This window comes from Monodelphis domestica, chromosome 2 (genome assembly GCF_027887165.1).
Source record: "Monodelphis domestica isolate mMonDom1 chromosome 2, mMonDom1.pri, whole genome shotgun sequence".
Classification (NCBI taxonomy): domain Eukaryota; kingdom Metazoa; phylum Chordata; class Mammalia; order Didelphimorphia; family Didelphidae; genus Monodelphis; species Monodelphis domestica.
In genome coordinates this window covers 283,796,858-283,820,101 of record NC_077228.1, presented here as the reverse complement: position 1 = coordinate 283,820,101, position 23,244 = coordinate 283,796,858, and the positions used below count along the sequence as shown (strand labels likewise).

Sequence of the window (23,244 nt, the reverse complement as noted above, 5' to 3'; positions counted from 1 at the left end):
TTCTGACCCTACCACTTGACTGAAATTTATTTCTCTAATACTCCCAGCAATTCCTTAGCTGCTAAATCCCATGGTGGATTTTAGCTCAGACCTTATTCTGTTTGACCTATGCAGTTTTTGGTGTTGTTGACCTTACATCCTCTGGGATACTCTTTTATTCCTTGTTTTCTGTCACTGTTGTCTCTCTTGGGTTTCCCACCTGCTTCACTATGCTTTTTCCTATCTCCTTTGCTAGATTATTATCCTCTTCTTCCCAAAGACTAAATATAGACATTCCTTAGAACTCTGTCCTTGGCCTCCTTTTCCACAGTGTCTCTCTTGATTTTATCAGTCCTATGAATTGTAGATGCCTCCCAAATCCATATGTCCAACCTTAATCACTTTCCTGAACTCCAAGCCCACTGTACCAACAGCTCTACTTGGATATATATATCAGATATTTCACACTCAACAAGTCCAAAAAATGGAACTCACTTTCTTCCAAGCCTCTTCCAAACATCCTGTTTCTGTTGAGGGTAATATAATCAGTGCTTCATTTACCAAGGTTTAAAACCTTGGAGTTATCCTTGACTGTTCCTTTCTCCTAACATCCATATTCAGTCAGTTGCCAAGTCTTGCTTAGTTCTACAATATCAATTAATAAATACTTGTTGAATGAATTGATGTGCACTTCCTATATTTTGTTCTTGTTCATACTATTACAATAACCTAATTCATGGAGTCAATATAGTAAAGCAGAGAAAGTGCTGGATTTGAAGTCAGAAGATCTGGGTTCAAATTCCATCTCTTGCCATTTATTACTATATGTGATGTAGGATAAATTTCCTTTGGTCATTTTCTCATCTATAAAATGGAGTTCATTTAGATAACCTATAAAATCTCTTCTAGCTCTAAGTATTATATTTTTAGTCATCTTTCTGCTTCCAGGAAGCTTTCTTCCTCTCAAATCCATCCTCACACAGCTCCCAAATTGACATTTCTAAAATACAGATATGTAATCATGTCATTCCTCTACTCCAAAATCATCAGTGGTTCCCTATTGCTTCTAGGATCACACACAAAAATCCTTAGACTGGTATTTAGAGCCCTGCAAATAAGGTAGGCCTGGAATCAGGGGGACCTGAGTTCAAATTTGACCTCAGACATTTACTTACCCTTGATCCTGATTAAGTCATTTAACTTTTGTTTTCTTCAGTTTTCTCAGCTATAAAAAGGGCATAATAATAGAACTTAACCTAAAAGGGTTGTTATGATGATCAAATGAGGAATTTTTATAAAGCACAGTGTCTGGCACAGAGTAGATGCTTAATAAATTCTTGTTTCCTTTCTTTCCTTCCATCTCCCTTTACAATTTTAGTTCATTTTACTTCTCTTTGTACATTCTCTGGTCCAGTCAAGCTGGCCTGTTAATTCTTCCTGGTCTGTGATTCCACCTTTTGCCTCTGGGTCATTTCATGGGGAGTCTGGTCTTAGTTCTGCCTTATAAAATCCCTAAATATTCTAAGCACAGCTCAGGTACCACATCCTGCATGAGGTATTTCTTGATCTTCCAAGTTGTAAGACCTCTCTTCTTTTTTAAATGACTTGGTAATATTTCATGTATGCTTTGTGTATATTTATCTATGTTTATTTGTATTTCCTTATTAGAATCTAAACTCTTTGAGGGTGGAGGGGGGCATAGCTGAATTCCTTATAGATAGTCAGTGCTTCATATACTTGTTTATTAAATTGAATCAAATTGCTTTGCATCTTTTCATATAAAAATATGAAGTACACTTCTATATTCATTCAATAAATATTTGCTAAATACCTATTAATTTTACTAAAGTAAAATATAAGGGACTTTTTTTGTTGTTTGCTTAAACCCTCACCTTCTATCTTAGAATTAATTCCAAGTTTCAGTTTTCGGGCAAAAGAGCAGTAAGGCCTAGGCATTTAGGGTTAAGTGACACTTGCCCAGGGTCACACAGCTAGGAAAGTGTCTGAGGCCAGATTTGAACCTAGGTTCTCCAGATTCCAAGTCTGGCTCTCAATCTACTGGGCCACCAAGCTGCCCCAAGACAGTATTCTAAAAATTGTAAACCATCATGTATACCTGAGAATTAAACTTTTTAAAAATTGTTAATAAATTAACCCAAATGACTATGCCACTGTAATTGTTTCACTTCCATTTGAACTGAAGAATAAGGCCCTGTTGTTTTTTTTTTTTTTTATGGCATTCCACAGGGTCTAGTTCTATTCAGGAAAGCTCCAGACAGTAAAGGATCAATCATAAGCTGTCCTCTTTCTCTTTCATTTCACAGGTTCTACCACTGCATAATTCTTCGAGTTCTGTCCAGAGATCTGGCACAGTGGCTGCCACTATTGCAGCTGGTCTCTAGAGATCCTGAACTATAGGTGAGGCAAATCCTTTTTCAACAAGTTCAATTCAGTAAATGTCTTTTAAGTTAATACCTTGTGCAAGTCAATATGGTTCTGGGTCTCCAGGATACAAAAATTAAATTTGAAAGTTTACAATTTCCTTCAGGGCAATATGGAGATGTGACATAGACAAAAAGGACTAATATAAGATAAAACTGTGATGGTACAAGGAAAAGAACTCCAGGAAAATTTGAGGAAGATGAGAAAAATTTCCTTTGGGAGAAATTAAGGTGTTTTTATGGAGGATATAGAACTTACACTGGATATTGAAGGAAAAACAAGCATTCCTTAAGTTAGGGTGAGGAGGGGGTTCAATTCATGCATGGGGAGCCTAGGATAATACTTGAAACCTTAAAAAAAAAGTTATCAGGAGGGGGCATCGAGGTGACTCAGTGGATAGAGTACCAGGCCTGGAATTGGGAGGACTTGGGTTCATATTTGGCCTCACACACTTCCTAGATCTAGACTCTAGCCAATTTCTTAGCCCTTGCCCTTATGTCTTAGAGTTGTTATTAAGACAGAAAGTAAGGGTTTTTAAAAATTAAGAATCTTTTAGAAAGTAAAACAAAAAAGATTATAGGAAGTAAGCATTTATTGTTTCCTATGTGCCAGGCATTGTGCTGAGTGCTAGAGATACAATTCCAAACAAAAAGGCAGAGTCTACCTTCAAAAGGAAGTGTGGCAGGTCTGGGCCTGCCCCTCGATGAAGGCTAATATGGCAGAAAGTTGTTCCAGGGCAAGAAGGCCACAGACACTAGTGAATTCAAGCAGTTTCCTCACAACATCCCTATGAGGCACATAACAAAGATATTAACTCCATTTTGTAGATGAGAAAGCTATGGCTCAGACAGATTAAGTAATTTGCCCATATTCACATAGTCATTTTCAAGATAACTATTTTCTAGCCACAAAATGATTTGTATTCTTTATTTCAATTATGTCTGAGGAAACCTTACTGGAATCCTTTGACATAACTACCTCTCAGCCCATTAATTACTTCCTCTTTCCTGGTCCACAATTCTCAATACTAAATGAGAGGGGACAACTGGGTAACTCAGTAGATTGAGAACCAGAACTATAGATGGAAGGTCCTAGGTTCAAATTTGACTTTAGACACTTCCCAGCTGTTTGACCCTGCACAAGTCACTTAACCCCTATGGCCTAGCCCTTACCACTCTTCTGTCTTGGAACCAATACACAGTATTGATTCTAAAGTAGAAGATATGGGTTAAAAAAAAAATACTAAGTGAGAGTGGGTGTGGGTGGTGGAATGGAAATCCCATTCTGACTACAAGTGGTCATTGGGTAGGTTTATGGGTATCCCTAGGTGGAATAAGTAGCCATCACCCTTCTTGAGTGATATGTAATGGTATACATGGAAAACCCTACCTCTATCCATCCCTTTTCCTTCCTTTTCCCTCATCCACTCTTGCATTGTACCTGTCAGTCAACAAATATTAAGTCCTTCTATGAGTTGAGCACTATTCTAAGCACTGGAGGTACAAAGAAAGTAAAAAACAACCCCTGCCTTCGTGAAGCTCATATTCTAATGGGGGAATATACATAAATGCTATGTTCCTGGTAGATGAAAGTTAATCTCAGGAAGGCACTAGAAACTGAGGAGAATGGGAAAGATGTCCTGCTGAAGTGCTTATTTGAAAAGTCTGGATTAGGTAGAGCTACTGTAAGCTCTTTGTGTATGTCTGTTGTACTATAAAAGCTGCTTCCTAGGAGTAGTGGGTAGCTTGTTGTCAAGGGTGGACATTTAGCTTTCCAAATCCGAAATTTTCCAAGAATTCTAAGTGAGAACTTTATGCTCATAATCAGAAAACTTCACCTAAAAAGAATCTGTCACAGCTACTAGGACCTGTGGGTTTCAGATGAGAGCAATGGACTGTAGGTGAAAAGGCATTAGATTCAGGTTTATGTCTTGACTTTGCCACAGACTATCATATCACTCTGACTATAGGGAAGTCAAATTAACCAGCTTGGGCATGAATTTCCTCAAATTATGATGATTGGATTGAACTAGATGATTTCTAAGGCTCCTTCCAGCTCTTAACAGCTTATGACTCTTAGTTTAAGGAAGTATTCAGTAAATATTTCCTGCATGGATGGATAGATGAATGAAACCTTTGTTAAAATGGATTCAATGTTGTAATACTGTTTAGTTGAATCCACTATAAATGTTGTGTTAGCTAGATAAAGTTATAATATGAATAGCTATATGCAAATTAAAGTCACTAAAATACTTAATTTAGTAATGATTTGGGGTTTCTATTGTAGGATTAAATAATATTAACTTTAAGATTTTATTTTTTATACATTCTAAATTTCAAACTAGCAAAAGATAGTTTAGGGTTGAAAACATGAGACAGAGTGTTATTTTAAGTTTATGATTTTGTAATTTTAAAACTCTATTACTTTACTTGTTTAGTGACTGCCAATATCTTTAAAAAAGAATCATAATATATAAAAAAAGTAATCAGGACTGTATTGTCTGGAATAGCAGTATTCTCATGAAACACTTAATGAAAGATCATGGTGGTTGCTTTAACAGGTTCAAGTTATACCCCAAACAACCTAACTTCCCTACTTGTCTGCTGTGACTCTTCAATTAATTCTAGAGAACCCCTTATTTAACTGATATGGCCACACAAGTTTTAGTAGTGGCCATATAGTCTATCATTCAGTTGTTGTGACTTAAAAAAAACAAACAATTTATCACCTTGCTGCCAAATTTTTGGTGATTAGCCACTCTTTTCATTGGTCTTCAGATGATAGGCACATACTTTATCACAAAGTCTATTCATCTGTTCATTTTTAAATTCTTAACCTGGAATCTGTAATAATTGTTGTTTTGTAATCCTACACATTTAAAAACATTATTTTGAGGAGTCCAGAGACTTCCTTGACTTTGAAAGGGAGCCAAGATTTTTTTTTTTAAAAGGGGGAAGTGATTAAGAACTCTTAGATTATTTGAATAGGCATTTAAGCATGTATGTATACCACAGCATGCATACCAGTATGGTACAGAGATACAAATCTAAAATTATTTCCTTGGCCTCTTAATTAAGAGTTTGTGATTTAGTCAGGGGAGGGATTAAGATCAACACAGATAAGTAAAATATACTTTATTATGTATTGCAAAATAAAGTGCTACTTGAGTTCTGAAGAAGGAAAGGTCATTATTAACTGGGTTAGTAGATAATATTGTGAAACAAAGCCTCCACAGGAGCCTTGGCTTTTGACTTGGACTATAAAGGATGCTTAGGAATTGACCTGAGGAAGAGAGAGTAAGGAAAATATTCCAGGCCTAGAGAATCTCAAAGAAAGAACTCAGAGACTTTTTAACAAGACAAAGTAGGACAATTTGCCCAGAGAACAGAGAGCATGGATAGGGCAATATAAGAGAATGGTTCAAATGTATATATAGTAGTAGAAACTGTTCTAGTTGGAAAGAAACTTGTATTCCTCTGGTGTTGCTTTCACTTAACTCAGTTTTTTAAAAATAATTTTTATTGCTAGCTTTATACCTTTTGTTTCCCATTATATCATCCTTTCCTAACCCCTTCCCAGAGAACCATCCCTTCTAATAAAGAATAAAAAGAGGGGGGAAAAGTTCAGCAAAACTAATATATTGAAACTAATAAATTTAAAATGTATGTTATATGCAGTGTTCCATATTTGTGGGGTATGAGATGCAGGGGTATAAGAGGAATTGTCTTCTCATGTCTCTTCTTGAGAGCCAAATTTGATAATTATAATTTTATACCATTTAGTTTCAGTTGTTTTGTTGTTGTTGTTCTTTTTATTTACACTGTATTGTATACATTGTTTTCTTTCATACTACATTAGTTCATAACAATCTTCCCAAACTTCTCTATATTCATTTTTCTTATGATACAGTAATACTACATTGTAGTCATATACTATAATTTGTTTGGCCATTCCCCAATTGATGAACTCTACTTTATTTCCAGTTCTTTGCTTCCATGTAAAATATTGTTATAAATATTTTTATATATATATGAGACCCTTTTTATCATTAATCTCTTTAAAGTATTTAGGCTTAGCAGAGGGATCTCTATGCTAGAGAATATGAACATAACAGTTATTCTTTTCACATAATTCCAAATTGCTTTCCAGAATGTTTGGACCAATTCATAGATCTACCAATAGTGCATTAGTATGCTTTTTTGGGGGACAGTTAGGTGGTTCAGTGGATAGAGAACCTGGCCTAGAGATGGGAGGTCCTGGGTTTAAATCTGGCCTCAGAAATTTTTTAGCTGTGTAACCCTGAGCAAACCATTTAACTGCCATTGCCTAGCCCTTACCACTCTTCTGCCTTGGAACCAAAACATTCTAAGACAGAAGGTAAAGGTTTAAAAAAAGTATGCTTTCTTTCCATAGCTTCTTTAACAGTGACTTTCTCTTATGTCATCTTTGGCAGTTTAAGAATGAGAAGAAACTTAAGTATTATTTTGATTTGCATTTCACTTATTATTGGTTATTTGATATAATTAATAGTGTAGTTAATAGTTTATATTTCTTCTTTAAGAACTGTTTGTTGTTGACAATGATAGACATTGTCTTTATTCCATGAGGAGCCATTAGGGAAGGATATTATTGGGGGGGGGGGCGTGTTATGAACATTAACGGGGTATATTATGTCATCCATCATTTAAGCCTTTTTGAATTTATATTTTCCACTTTAGTCACCTCTTGGTTGATTTTTAAAACTTTTAAGAATTTTTGAATGAACAGAATTAATTGTACCTATACCTCAAAGAATGTTAGAATTCACTAATTTTTTTATATTTACTTTGTTAAAAGAAGATATGTGATGATAAAGAAACATAGTTCTCTTCCCCATTATAAGACTTAAGAATTTTTATATGGACTTTTCTTTTTTGAGTTGATGTAACTAGTTACACGTTATTTTTGGATAATTTAAAAAAATCTATCAGAATTTTCCCTTGTAGTGTGACTTATTTTATTTTTTTAACATTATTTATTTTGTCATTTTCAAACATTATTCATTAGAAACAAAGATAATTTTCTTTTCCTCCCCCCTCCCCCTCCCCCTCCCATTGGCGATGCGTGATTCCTCTGGGTATCACATGTGTCCCTGATCCAAACTCTTTTCCGTGTTATTGGTTTTTGGATTAGGGTGTTCATTCAGTCTTTCCTCAATCATATCCCCTCCATCCCTGTAGTCAAGCTGTTGCCTTTCCTTGGTGTTTTTACTCTCACCGTTTGTCCTCTGCTTGAAGGTAGTATTTTTTCCTCCTTGGTCCCTGCAGGTTGTTCAGGGACATTGTGTGACTAATTTTAAAGACATATGTTTGACAGCATTTTAGTAGTTTACATTTTTCTTCCCTCCCCCCCTCCTGAACGCAATTGGCTAGAGCCAGCCATAGTCAGTGGAATAGGGTTTAGAAGATAAAAACTGTTCAAATTATGCCAACAGTGGAGAAATTCACAATTCAGTAGAAAAGAATTGACTGGCTGTGGTTCAGACCAATTGTCTATTGAAATTTACCAAGGAGAGAAAACTTTACATTGTCCCTTTTCCTTGTTATTCTTACCTAATCACTGATTTTGGTTCTATTAAAATGGATTATTTTTTCCATTTTGAATTCATTTTCTGTTTAGAATCATTGTTTTATTTCCAAGAAAAAAGATTGAAAGTCTAATTTTAACCGTGTTTATTAGGTCTGGATTTCTGATTTATTGATGACACAGGTTCAAATTTTTTAGATGATTTGAATGCTTTATGGACAACTCAGCTATATTAATTAACATTTGTCAAATATAGGTGGTGAGTATAAAAAGCAAACTCATATTTTAGCAGTGTGTAGAATAGGAACTCAGGTGTCAGATATATGGATGTCAGTTTTTGCTATTGACATTGCTCCTATGTAAACTAAGGTAGGTTTGGTGTAAAAATTTGTTGGTACTTATTTACCCTGAATGATTGTGAAAGATTTAAGTGTTATTTAGCCACTGCTTAACTAAGTTTTTATTTCTCAAAGGCAGTTACTTCACTCAATTGTACCCAAGCTCTTGGGTCCTCAAGGCAGTATTAAGCTGTCATTTATGTCCAGGATGTTATGCAAGTAAAATAACGTTCTAGGAGGTTGGTTTTCGATGGATAGTTGTGGCAATTGTGCTTTTGCCAGAGGGATCTGGCAGGCACACATTGGAGACATAATTGGCTTCTTCATTCCTCTTACCAATCAGGTTCTTTATCACAAGACACTTAAAGCTCTAGCTCCCTTTGATAAGATACCAGTTTCTCTATGAGTGAAGAGGATTTAACCTTAATTTTTCTCCTTTGGCATTAAAATGTTAATCATCAGATATTTTTCTAGAAGAGTGATAAGAAACTTAGAAATTCTTCACAACCAAATTCTGTTCATCCATGACCAAAAATTCTCTAAACTTCTCTCCATCAAATTATTTCCAGGAAAATAATTTGTGTCCTCATTGCTGAGTTTATAGTTATTAGGTCAGGGAACACAAACTCTTCAGTCTGATGCTCGAATTTGCTGTAAGTAGACCTTAATGCCACTTTATTGATCCCGGCCAGGTTTTGTTTAAGGAAACTTAACTTTCAAATATACTTGTCAGATAATATTGTAAATTATATTTATCTGTTTATATCTTTTCCTCTTGAGGGCATCATGAGGGCAATATTTTGTGTGTCTCAACTAAACATTATCTTTCTTTAGCACAGTACCCTGAATAAAGTTAGCCCTTAATACATGCTAGCTGAATGAAGCTAAGAGCATTGATGTGGAATTTATATATGTTGCTACAAAAAGATAGGAGTAAGAGGAAGGCAGGCAAGGTGAGATGCTAGAACAGAGCTGGGGAAAGAGAATTAAGAATTAAAGCTCAGCATAAATGCAGTGGTGGGGTACCAAAGGAAGAATGTGATTTAGATAGCCAAAGTTAAAACATAAAAGAAGAATATTTGTCAAGGATTCAAAATTTGTGAAAACCCAAAATACCACAAAATTTTTTTTAGGAAGGGTAGGGAGTGTGACATAAGGAGGGGGGAAAAAAGGATTGTAGACTAAATTTTATATTCCAGTGCTGAGCATGCTTTTCACTTGTCAGTTCTACAGGAGGAAACCAATTTACTTGTCAGCTGGACAGAATGTCACCTCTATTATTGCAAACTGTAAATACAGTGTAAGTGCCATCCAGGCAGCTCTTGAATTTCAAGAGTTCCAAAAAAATCTGTGTTTTTTTGTTTGTTTTTATGTGACGCTCCAGAATTTAAAGCTGTGTCAATGTTCTGAGTCCATTCAGGTAAAAGACAAAATTCATGTTAAACAAGACCAGTGTGGTTGCAGATAAAGTGAGTGGAGTTTTAGCAATTTTTATAGATTTATGAAACTGTCATTGGTGTTTATAGTGTCATACCTTTCCCCATTCCTTTTGACTAATAGACTTTAGAATGAGGGCTTTGTACAACTGTGCAAATAAGTATAAAAAAAACTATTGTTATTAGCTTAGTAATCTAAAAATGACAAGAGGGAGGGGAGAATGGTATTTATATGTAGACTGTTAAAAGTCTTCTTGTTGTTTGTCCTTTGTTTTCAAAGACATCATGGCTGATGTCTTGACTTATACTCAAATTGGATTTCAGTTAGGCAGAGTTGAACAAAGGTGTCAGCCTTACTTCTCTCCAGAGTCATCAAAGTTCATTGGCAAGACAAAAGTCTGGAGAACTGGTGATGGCCTGGGATTCAGTGGATGACCTTGGCTTCTTCAGTATATAGAGTACTCTCAGCACTCCACAGTGCCTAGTTCAACTGTTTTAATGGCTTTTGAAACAAGTTGTTCTCATCTGCCCATTCCACCAGTGGGAAGTCTTCACATTCCTAGAATAGACACTCCTCTAAGTCACTAGTGGGTTTAAGGCCAATTGGTTACCCTCAATCTGGTTTTTTAGCCTGCCTGCCAAGATAGTTTACCAAGATGTGGCTGCTGTTCATGCTCTAGCTTTTTGGAGGCAGAGGTGAGAGTTGAGTGCCAGGAGGATGCCAAAGTTGAATGAGAAGCCCTGAAAAAGGTTAAAGTCTTAACACCAGAGGTTTTAGTTAAAAATCTAGAATTATGGTCAGGCCTAATCTTGCATAGGTAGCTAGGTGGCACAATGGAAAGAATGCCAGGCCTGAATTCAAGATTTATCTTTATGACTCAAATCTGGTTTCAGACTAGCTTGTGTGACCCTTGGCAAGCCATCTGTTTGCCTAAGTTTCCTTATTTATAAAATCATTTTCTCATTTATAAAATGATTTGGAAAAGGAAATGGCAAACCACTCCAATCTCTTTGCCCAAGAAAACCCAAAATGTGGTCACAGAGAGTCAGATATGACTGAAAACAATCTTAATAAATAACAATCTTACCTTGCAATAGATAAATGTTTAAGAGTGATGTTTTTCCCAAAGCTACAACCTACACCTCCAAAGGACCAAAAGTTTCTTCTTTCATAACCTTTATAATGTAAAGACTTTTAAAAAAATGCTCCAGTGTGCTTATATTTGAAAGATCTTATATACATATATATATATGTGCGTGTATGTGTGTGTGTATGTATATATATCTCGAGAGTTCTGCAGATTAGCACTATGTACACAAGAAGTGATCCTAATTATTGGAGACTCAGAGAAAAGATTCTGGATTCCTTTATTCTTTTTGAATAGATTAAATTTTGTGGTGACAAAAAAAGAGTGTTGGGCTTGGAGTCAGGAAGATTCTTCTTTCTGAGTTCAATTCTGGCTTTTGACACATTATGTATATATTTTATATATTTGGACAAAGTCTAGCATTCTAAAATTCTTATGGAAGTTTGTTTAATATTTTTTTAAAGGTGTTTCCATTAAAATGTTACCATGGTCTTTTTTCAGAATTTGCCCTTCTTGAACTGTCTGCAACTTTTGGTACTGTCACCTACTCTCTTGACTTCTTGGATATCCTCTTCTGCCTGTCTCTCTAAATACTACTATCTCCCAGTTCTCATTTACTCCTTTTCATTTTCCTTTGCTGGATCTTTATGACCCCTCCTCATGATTTTTTTCTCCAAGGATATGTTCTTGGCCCTTTATTTTGTCTTTCTTGGTTATATCTCTCATTAAGACTCCCAAGGTAATTTCAGAAAAATTATTTTTTATTTTTTAGCATTATACTGGTTTCTTTTTTAAAAATTTTCTCTCTTTTAAAATTAGAATACCAGAAAACATGCATTTAGATAAATAAAAAGTACTGCAGCCTCTAGCTCTAGTTTATAAAAAGATGCATATACCCGTTCTTTTCTCTGCCATTGCACCTGAAATTTGTTCCATAGCAAGTAGAACTAGCACATTCTCTTCTGTGAAAATAATCAAAGTATGATCATCATTTATCATTTGAGGTGATTTTAGACTTTTTACATCAGGGCATTAGAATCTAATATAAAGAGTGGGGTTGTCTAGTTCATCTTTGTCAGGACAGTATTTATACCTCAGTTTAAACTTGGACATATACCATTATTCTTGTATGTTTACCTGTTGTATTATATATACATATATACATATATATATAATATATATAAATATATAATGAAGTGGATTAATACAAAGATTTGTACAGATACCTCTTTCAGAAAAGAATTTTTTTGCTACAACCACATTTCTCCCCTATAGTCACAACCTTTTTTGTTTGATTTTATGAACCATGCTATCTTAAGTTCTCCCCAGTATGGTATGGAGGTATCCATGGACTCTTCAAGTACAAACTCAGTGCCAATACTATATTTGTGGTTTGAAAACCAGTCTGGTTTATTTTAGAAAGACTAGTTGTCAATATATTGACCAAGGAATGAGGAATGAGGATTTTTTAGCCATTATAAATACTATGGCATTGAATCTTATCATTAACTTGGCCTAGAAGGGATCTTTAAAGCTATTTAACCCAGTCCCCTCATTTTAAGGATGAGGAAACTGTCCCAGAGAGGCTAAGTGATTTGGCCAAGATTATATCATTTAACTGGGGAGTGAGGTGGTGCAGTGGACAGAGTGTTGGGCTTGGAGTCAGGAAGATTCTTCTTTCTAAGTTCAATTCTAGCTTTAGACGCTTAATTATGTGACTCAAGTCACTTAACCCTATTTGCCTCAGATCCTCATCTGTAAAATGAGCTGGAGAAGGAAATAGCAAACCACTTCAGAATTTTTGTCAAGAAAACCCAGTTTGCCAAAGGACTCATGATAAAAAATGCTAGCTGAGGGGGAAATTGGGTAGCTGAGTGGATTGAGAGCCAGGCCTAGAGATGGGAGGTTCTAGGTTCAAATCTGGCCTCAGAAACTTCCCAGCTGTGTGACCCTGGACAAGTCATTTGACCCCCATTACCTAGCCCTCACCAATCTTCTGCCTTGGAACTAATACACAGTGTTGATTCCAAGACAGAAGGTAAGGGTTTTAAAAAAAAAATTTTTTTTAAACATGGCTAATATGGATATTTGTTTTGTATGACTATCCATATTTGTAATAGGATTTGATTTTCTTGTCTTTGAGTAGCAGGGAGGGGAAATTTGGAATTAAAAAAAATTTTTTTTTAAGTCTTAGTGCTTTAAAAAAAGGAAAAAAAGAAAATGAAAGAAGTAAACCCTCATATTTTTTTGCAACAATGACCATCATCTGATGATACAATGAAAGTCAGTACAAAAGGATTGTTTCATGCTTTCTTACAATTTTGTGAGAAAACAGTCATTGCTTAATGCATTCTTTCTAAGAACTAACTCATAATTGCAATTATATCCTAAATTCTCTAGCTACAAAATGGCTTATTTTAACTATTTTTTTTTCACTTTTCAAGATAAAAGTCTTGTTAAAACTTAAAAAAGCCACTTTTTGCAATGAAATATGTTTTAAGATAAGAAATATCAGTGTTAAAACATATTCTAGCATCAGTTATTCTTTTTTTTAATTTTATTTAGTCAATTTCTAACAGAATTCCTTGGTTACAAGAATCATATTCTTTCCCTCCCTCCCCTCTCCCCACCCTTTCCATAGTCAACACACAATTCCACTGGGTATTACATGTGTCCTTGATCAGAACCTATTTCCATGTTGTTGATGTTTGCACTAGGATGATCATTTAGAGTCTACATCCCTAATCATATCCCCCTCTATCCATGTGATCAAGCAGTTGTTTTCTTCAGTGTTTCTACTCCCACAGTTTTTCCTCTGAATGTGGATAGTATTTTTTCTTGTAGATCCCTCTGAGTTCAGGATCACTGCATTGCCACTAATGGAGAAGTCCATTACATTCAATTGTACCACAGTGTATCAGTCTCTGTGTGTAATGTTCTCCTGGTTCTGCTCCTCTCACTCTGCATCAATTCTTGGAGGTCATTCCAGTTCACATGGAATTCCTCCACTTTATTATTCCTTTGAGCACAATAGTATTCCATCACCAACATATACTGCAATTTGTTCAGCCATTCCCTGATTGAAAGGCATCCCCTCATTTTCCAATTTTTTGCCACCACAAAGAGTGCAACTATGAATATTCTTGTACGGGTCTTTTCCCTTATTATCTCTTTGGGGTATAAACCCAGTATAGCACCAATTATTCTTGGATTATGAGGGTGTCCTGAATTTAATTCCAGATGGATAGATTGACCTGCTTTTGATTATAACAATTTAAAAATTATTCTGAACTAAATGTTCCAGAAAAGGGCCCTTTAATTTTTTTTTTTCCATCCTTGACATAAGCATTGTCATTGGGTGTCAGTAGCTGATCTAAGGCATCCAGACAGGTAAGAAAAAAAGGAGAAAAAGGAAAGGAGAAAAGGGGAAAAGGAATGGTGTATAACATAGTATGGCGCTACAAGCTTCCTCAGATGTTCCACTGCATTATAAATTGCCTATCTCTGCTACATGGAACATTGATCATCTCTATGATCATTCATTTCATTGTCATATTTGCCTTTACCTTTTCCCAGGTTTCAGGAAAATTACCTATTGCTAAAATTCTTTTTTGCTTTTGTTAGCTACTAAGTACTATGTAAAATGGGATGTTAAAAGCTGGAAGGAATCTTATAAATGTATTCAGGCAACAAACATAGATGTGAAGACATCTTATGTATGAGACAATGTATCCAGGCTAAAATCCTGTTTTATAGAAAACAGTTTTAGGACCCTAGAGGTCAGATGCCCAGTCCAAGGTCATGTAGCTCTTAGCTCTTTGCCAGGACTAGAATCCAACTTTTAATTTAATTCTCTCTTATCTATGCAACTTGTGGCCCCTGAGTGTATATCTAAGAGTTGAATTTTTATTTAAGCATAGGTAATTTATTTACAAATGATTAGGTTTAGGGTTTGTTTCTGAGTTTGTTTGTTTTTTTTTCCTTTTGTTTTATAGGATACTGAGTATTTGAATTCATTAGATACTGTTTCCTACTTAATCCCCCCCCCCAAATCATAACAACTTAAAGATAAATATAATGCTTATATATTTATTGCCCAATCAAAGCAGACCTATTAGCCTCAAGTCTCTGGTTAAAAGCAGTGAATCTAGTAGGATGAAAGAAAGGAATTTCTACTCTGTGCCAATACAAGAAAGGCACATACAACTTCTTTGGATAGTCATTACTTATTTTTTATTTATACTCATTTGTTGTTCAGTCATTCAGTTGTATCTAACTCTTCATGACCCTGTGGACATGCTGTGCAAATGGAAAATTTGTAACACCTGAGCTACATTCCCAGCATCCTTTTAAGTTACATCCTCATTTTACATAAGGATGCTTAGGAGATAAATTTGGCTGAATTCCATGTTGCAAGACTCTTTTTTTCAGAGCTTGTGCTTTTGGTAAAGTGCTGCAGGTGTGAGTCTCTGGCTCTCTCTACTCTGTTCACTTGACTGAAAGAACCATTTTTTCTTTTCCCTCTCTTTGGATTTATTATTTAAAAATCCCGTTTTAAGTATTAGGAGTATTTATTCATTTTTACTCTTCCAATGCCTTTATTGTCCATGGGAGTTTTCTTGGAAAAGATACTGGAGTAACTTGCCATTTCCTTCAAGTGACATGCCCAACAAGGTCACATAGGTAGTAAGTGTCTGAGGTCAAATTGATCTCATGAACTCATGTCTTCCTGACTCCACAACTGGTAATCTAACCACTGAACAATCTAGCTGCCTTCTAAAATTTTGTAATATTATTCAGCCATGTCCAATTCTACATTTTTTGGAGCAAATATATTAGAGTGATTTGTCATTTCCTTCTCCAGTGTGTCTCCATTTTACAGATGAAGAATGAAGGCAAATAGGAATTATGTGACTTGCCCAGGGTCACATAGCTAGCAAGTATCTGAAGCTGGATTCAACCTGAGTCATCCTGACTACAGGCCAGGTGCTTTATCCTCTGTACCACTTTGTTGTGCATTCTTCAGAATTGGCTAGGCCAAAAATAAGTGGATGGTGCAGAAAATATTCCAAGCTTCTTTTATTTTTTTCAATTTTAATTTTTATTATCATGAAAAACATACTCCTTTCTTGGTATAAGGAATTAAATTTAGGTTTTATGTTAAATATGAGAATTCTAAAGTAATATTGTGGTTGCCAATTTAAAAATATTATAACTTGAGTCAAAATGACTTTTAGTAGCTTTATTTACAAAGAGGTGAAAATGGAAAAAGGTACCTAAAGAGACAGCTTTTAACAAGCCTACTAGCCCTTCTCTGGTGAAGTGAGGGTCAGCCCCACAGGGACTTCCAAACGTCCAATGGTATCTTTAGCTAGAGTTCCACCAATGTAGCCTCCTCCAAAGCCACAGCAGGGATCTCCAGAAGCCAGGAAAGGAAGGCCAGCTATTCACCCACCCAAGACAAATTCCAAAGGAGAAGACTGAAGGCCAAGTCCCAAGGTAAAGTCCTCCAGCACTGAAATCAAAAGGAGAAGATCCAGAAGCAATCCTTCAAGAAGCAGTCCAAGAGCCAAAGTCCAAGGTTCAACATCCAAGGTTCCTTGACAGGAAGTTCAGAACTTTTAATAGTCCTTTTTTTCACGACATTTCCTGTCCCTTCCTCTACTTTATGGGAACCAATTGCAGTCTTTCAATTTGCCTAGCACTGCCCAGGGGCAGGGCAGTGGCCTTTGGAGTTGTCACCCACAGTAGTAAGTGACTTGCAAACTCTCTTACTTAGTGTTAAGTAGGGGTGTTTACGTTTTTGAATGATTAAATTAAAAATTCCTGATTGATAGAAAAAAGGAAGCTTGATTAACTCTTCACAATCCCCCTGTGATTCTTTGGGAGACTAGTCTCCCCAATGAATCATTTAACATGACTAGATTATACCTCTAAAGATCTTCTAGCTACAGGTGCATACAATATTGCACTTTCTAAGAGGAAACTACAGTAGTTATAAATAAGAGAGAAATAGAAGAGAGATAGAACAAAACCAATGTTTGCTAGGTGCATTGACAAAAAAACAATTAGGGAACAGTCTCCTTTGGCATAAGAGTTTACATTCAGAATAAATGTGTTCAACCCCCTTCAGTTCAATCAATTACATTTCAAAGTTCATTCTGAATCATCTGATGCAGTGGAGGTTTCTTTATGGCACTTTATCCGAACAGTTCATTTTCTTGATTCAAGGAGTTAGCAAGGTTCTTTTCCTGAAATTTTTTTTTCTCAAAAAATTTTAAGTCTTGGATTTTACAAAAATGATACATTAGTTATTATTGTAAGAGCACACTTGTATAAAACCAAACCCTCAAAATATAACCATTAATACACTGAAGAGACAGATAGTATGCTTTGATCTGTATTCATCCAACTCCAACAGTTCTTTCTCTGGAGGTGGACAGTGTTCCCCATCATAAGTCTTTAGAGATTGTCCCAGATCTTTATATTACTGAGAATAGCCAGGTGTTCACAGTTGATCATCATATAATATTGCTGTTACTATGAACCATGTTCTTCTCCTGGTTCTGCTTATTTCACTCTGTTCCTTCAGATCTTTCCAGCTTTTCCTGAAATCATCTTGCTTATCACTTCTTAAAGCACAGTAGTATTCCATCACCAACATATACCACAATTTGTTCAGCCATTCCCCAATTGATGAACATCTCCTCAATTTCTAATTCTTTGCCACCACAAAAAGAATTGTTATAAGTATTTTTGTACAAGTAGATCCTTTCTCCTTTTTTATTATCTCTTTGATATACAAACCCAGTAGTGGTATTACTGAATCAAAGGGTATGTACAGTCTTATAGCCCTTTGGGCATAGTTCCAAATTGCCTTCCAGAATGGCTGGATCATTTCACAACCCTACCAACAATACATTAGTCTCCCGATTTTGCCATATCCCCTCCACCATTTATGACTTTACTGTCATATTGGTCAATCTGGCAGGTATGCAGTGGTACCTCAATGTTGTTTGAATTTGCATTTTTTTAATCAAGAATGTTTCAGAACATTTTTCATATGATTATTGATAGCATTGATTTGTTCATCTGGAAATTTCTTGTTCATATCCTTTGAACATTTGTCAATTGAGGAATGGCTTATATTCTTATAAATTTGACTTAGTTCTCTATAAATTTGAGAAATTTTACATTTATCTGAAATTTGTTATAAAACTTTTCCCCAGTTTGTTGTTTCCCTTCTAATCTTGGTTATGTTACTTTTGTTTATACAAAGGCTTTTTAATTTAATATAACAAAAATTATTCATTTTATGTTTTGTAATGCTCTCTAAAATTTCTTGTTTGGTCATAAATTCTTCCCTTCTCCAAAGATTTATCAAATAAACTATTCTGTGTTCCCCTAATTTAGTTATGGTATCATTCTTTATTTCTAGATTATATACCCATTTTGACCTTATCTTGGCATAGGGTGTAAGATATTGGTGTATTCCTAGTTTGTGCCATACTGTTTTCTAATTTTTTAAAGTTTCTCCTAAGTTCTACAGCGCATTCTGCCTAGCACTGGAGTTCAAGTCTTTACTACAAGCTTGCACTAGGGCTCCTGGCCCTGCCCTGGGCTTACACAGATTAGTTGAGCTGGGCAGACGCCTCTTGGGATTCTGAACCTTACTGCAGGTTTGGGTTGGTGCTTTGAATTTTATAGGGTGTGCATGGGGTTGCACTGCTGTTAGCTTAGGCAAGGGTCTCAGGGACAGGACATTGGTTTGAGCTAGGGTTCAGAACCTAGGGGGAAAGGAGGGGCTTGATGCTGGCCTGCTCAGGTACTCCTTGTTGCAGCCCCCTGCTGGCTGTGCTCCTCTGTCACCTGGATAAACCACTCTTTCTGCCTGCCTTTCAACTTTTGAAGAGCTATTTTAAGATTGGTTGCAGAGGATTCTCATGGTGGTTCAAGCTTTCCCTGCTTCTACTCAGCCATCTGGGTCCCCTCCTCCCACAAGCTTCTTTTAAATGTTAATTGTTAAACCTTGATAGAGAAAACTCAAGTGATTGTGTCATCCTTGCATCACTGACTTATCCCACATATTGGTCATTTGCCAGGTCTCATTTGTAGCCTTTAACTATTCTCCATCTCTCTCTTCACACAGCTAACTACTAAGTCAGGCCCTTATCATCTCATGCCCATGCAGTTATCTTTCTAATTGCATTCTCTGCCTTGAGACCCCAGTTTACCAAAATGATTTTTCTAAAGCACAATTCTGACTATGAAACCTGCCTCCCACTCTAAAATTTCACTGGTTTCCTATTGTGTCTAGAATTAAATAAAAACTGTATTTTTAAAGTTCTTCTCAACATGGTCCATTCCTACCTTTATAACTTATTACTCACCTCCATGTTCTCTCTGATTCAGCTCTTCTGGTTCATTTGCTCATGTGGCGCTCTATCTCCCTTCTCTGCACCTTTTCACTGGCTGCCCCCATTGTCTGGAATGCTCACATCATATGTCCACCTACTGGAGCCCCAGGTTTCCTCCATGATTTACAAGTACCATCTTCTGCATGATGCAGAAGATTTTCCCCTTTCTCCTCCCTGACTCCTTAGTGCTATCACTTTCAAGGTTACCATGTATTTGGTTTGTTTGTAGATTGTGTATACTTGTATTGCCTCCCGTTATAATGTAAGCTCCTTGTCGGCACTTGTCTTTGAATCCCAAGTACTTACCACACAAGCACTTGCATGTAATAAATACTTTATTGATTAGTATTATAGATTATGAAGGACAGAGAAAGATGGGTTTGAAAGCTTGTCTAGCTTTCAGAAATCTTTATCCTAAACTCACCCTTATTTGAAAATACACTATAGTTGAGGCAGACTAGACTTCCTAAGGAAACATAATATCAAAATCACAGGACATTAGCACTAGAAGGAAACTTAGAAATCATTTAGTCTAACCCATTCTTATAACAGATAACAAAAGCAAGACTAGTAACAGTTATAATTCAGAACTGAGATCAAGTCTTTTGACCCAAAAATCTAGTGCTCTTTCTACTCATCATATAATCTCTCTTATGAAGTCATTCTCCCAGTTGGCATATACCCATAAAAGCATCTTCTCAAAGTCTTTTGAGAACACATACTGTTGGGGCAGCTAGGTGGCTCAGTGGATTGAGAGTCAGGCCTAGAGATGGGAGGTCCTGGGTTCAAATGTGGCCTCAGACACTTCCTAGCTGTGTGACCCTGGGCAAGTCACTTGACCCCCATAGCCTAGCCCTTATCACTCTTCTACCTCAGAACCAATACATAGTACTGATTTTTAAGCTGGAAGGTAAGGCTTTATTTTTTTAAAAAGCTAACACATAATGTTCACTTAATTTTCTTACATATCAACAATGAACTTTTAAGTTTTAATTTTCTATATTATCTTGAAGGATTTGATTTAACCTACATTGCATGAAATGTAGATACAGCCCATCAATTAAGCCAGACTGATTTGTCTTTACTTAATTAGGTTAGTATTGGAGGAATTCCTAAAGAAGGGCAATTTTAGCCTGCCCTTTTAGCCATACACACTGTGATTATAATTTTCATTGTTTGGTCATAATGAGTATAAGTTGTATAAGTTTCCTGAATGGATTTTTTTTAACCTGTTCATGCCTTGAAAATGATTACTTGCAGTGAACAGATGACAAGCTTGATGGTTGAGGTAATCAGCAAGAAAATTTCACCTGAGAGTAAACATAAAATTTTGTGGCTTGCTTCTAGTGAATTTATTACCAATGAAAAGTGATGGAATGGTATTTGGCAGGTTCTATATTTAAACAATGGCACCTTCTGTATGGATTTCTCACTTATGTGTCTGGAAAAGTCATGCTTAGGCCAAGGTCATAGTTGGTGTCTCTCTGCCCCATTCATTTCTTCATCTGCATAAATTCTCCCTTTTCCTCCACCCCTAAATGATCAATTGTTTTAGTGTTTTAAATACCAGGGTAAGTGAGAACAGGATTAAGAATGTTTTTAATGTTACAAATTTGCTTTTAAATATAGATATTGCAAGTAAAAATACATTTTAATCTGACATGATAATAGTCTTGAAGACTTCCATATAATTTTTTGGTATGATTGGTTCTCAAGCATAATTAAGTTATTTGGTCAGAAGTTTTATAGTTTTTTTGTTTGTTTGTTGCTGTTTTTTTTTTAATTAGTCAATTTCTAACAGAATTCCTTGGTTACAAGAATCATATTCTTTCCCTCCCTCCCCTCTCCCCACCCTTTCCATAGTCAACACACAATTCCACTGGGTATTACATGTGTCCTTGATCAGAACCTATTTCCATGTTGTTGATGTTTGCACTAGGATGTTCATTTAGAGTCTCCATCCTCAATCATATCCCCCTCGACACATGTAATCAAGCAGTTGTTTTTCTTCAGTGTTTCTACTCCCACAGTTTTTCCTCTGAATGTGGATAGTGTTCTTTCTTGTCAATCCTTCCAAGTTGTTCTGGATCACCTCATTGCCACTAATGGACAAATCCATTACATTCGATTGTACCACAGTGTATCAGTCTCTGTATATAATGTTCTCCTAGTTCTCCTTTTGCTCTGCATCAATTCCTGGAGGTCATTCCAGTTCACATGGAATTCCTCCACTTTATTATTCCTTTGAGCACAATAGTATTCCATCACCAACAGATACCACAATTTGTTCAGCCATTCCCCAATTGAAGGGCATCCCCTCATTTTCCAATTTTTTGCCACCACAAAGAGTGCAGCTATGAATATTCTTGTACGGGTCTTTTTCCTTATTATCTCTTTGAGGTACAATCCAACACTCAACAGTGCTATGGCTGTATAAAAAGGCAGAGAGTACTTTAGTGCCCTTTGGGCATAGTTCCAAATTGCCCTCCAGAATGGTTGGCTCAATTCACAACTCCACCAGCAATGCATTAATGTCCCAACCTTGCCACATCCCCTCCAGCATTCATTACAATTATTTGCTGTCATGTTGGCCAATCTGCTAGGTGTGAGGTGATACCTCAGAGTTGTTTTGATTTGCATCTCTCTGATTATAAGAGATATAGAACACTTTTTCATGGGCTTATTAATAGTTTTGATTTCTTTAACTGAAAATTGTCTATTCATGTCCCTTGCCCATTTATCAATTGGAGAAGGCTTGATTTTTTTTTATAAAATTGATTTAGATCTTTATAAATTTGAGTAATTAGACCTTTGTCAGAGTTTTTTGTTATGAAGATTGTTTCCCAATTTGTTGCTTCTAATTTTGGTTGCATTGGTTTTGTTTATACAAAAACTTTTTATTTGATGTAATCAAAGTTATTTATTTTACATTTTGTGATTTTTTTCTAACTCTTCTTTGGTTTTAAAATCTTTCCTTTCCCAAAGATCTGACAAGTATACTATTCTGTGTTCACCCAATTTACTTATAGTTTCCTTCTTTATATTCAAGTCATTCACCCATTCTGAGTTTATCTTGGTGTAGGGTGTGAGATGTTGATCCAAACCTAATCTCTCCCATACTGCCTTCCAATTTTCCCAGTAGTTTTTATCAAATAGTGGATTTTGGTCCCCAAAGCTGGGATCTTTGGGCTTATCATAGACTGTCTTGCTAAAGTCATTCACCCCAAGTCTATTCCAGTGATCCTTCTTTCTGTCTCTTAGCCAGTACCAAATTGTTTTGATGACCACTGCTTTATAGTATAGTTTGAGATCTGGGACTGCAAATCCTCCTTCCTTTGCATTTTTTTCATTATTTCCCTGGATAACCTTGATCTTTTGTTCTTCCAAATGAAATTTGTTATGGTTTCTTCTAATACAGTAAAAAAATTTTTTGGTAGTTTGATGGGTATGGCATTAAATAAGTAAATTAATTTGGGTAGGATTGTCATTTTTATTATGTTAGCTTGTCCTACCCATGAGCAATTGATGTTTTTCCAATTGTTTAACATCTATTTAACATTAATTGTGTGGAGAGTGTTTTGTAGTTGTGTTCATATAGTTCCTGTTTTTGACTCGGCAAATAGATTCCTAAGTATTTTATGTTGTCTAGGGTAATTTTAAAATGGAATTTCTATTTCTAATTCTTGCTGCTGAGATGTGTTGGAAATATATAGAAATTCTGATGACTTATGTGGGTTTATTTTGTAACCTGCAACTTTGCTAAAGTTGTTGATTATTTCTACTAACTTTTTAATTAATTCTCTAGGATTCTTTAAGTAGACCATCATATCATCATCAAAGAGTGATAGCTTGGTCTCCTCATTGCCTATTTTAATACCTTCAATTTCTTTTTCTTCTCTAATTGCTACTGCTAGTGTTTATATACAATATTAAGTAATAGAGGTGATGGGCATTCTTGTTTCACTCCTGATCTTATTGG

General features: G+C 35.7%; 1 protein-coding gene across 13 annotated transcripts in view; it reads left to right on the top strand.

Moving 5' to 3' along the window:
* The window catches only part of USP49 (ubiquitin specific peptidase 49), a 166,384-nt gene that overhangs the window by 35,441 nt on the left and 107,699 nt on the right, over positions 1-23,244 (top strand). For 10 of the 13 annotated variants that reach the window (XM_056818218.1, XM_056818217.1, XM_056818214.1 and 7 more), the window contains one exon: positions 2,304-2,397. The gene's annotated coding sequence lies outside the window, so the exon portion shown is untranslated. Of the gene's footprint in view, positions 1-2,303; positions 2,398-20,490; positions 20,554-23,244 lie in introns of those variants that run through there. The other 3 variants (XM_056818221.1, XM_056818224.1, XM_056818225.1) reach the window with 1 other exon arrangement.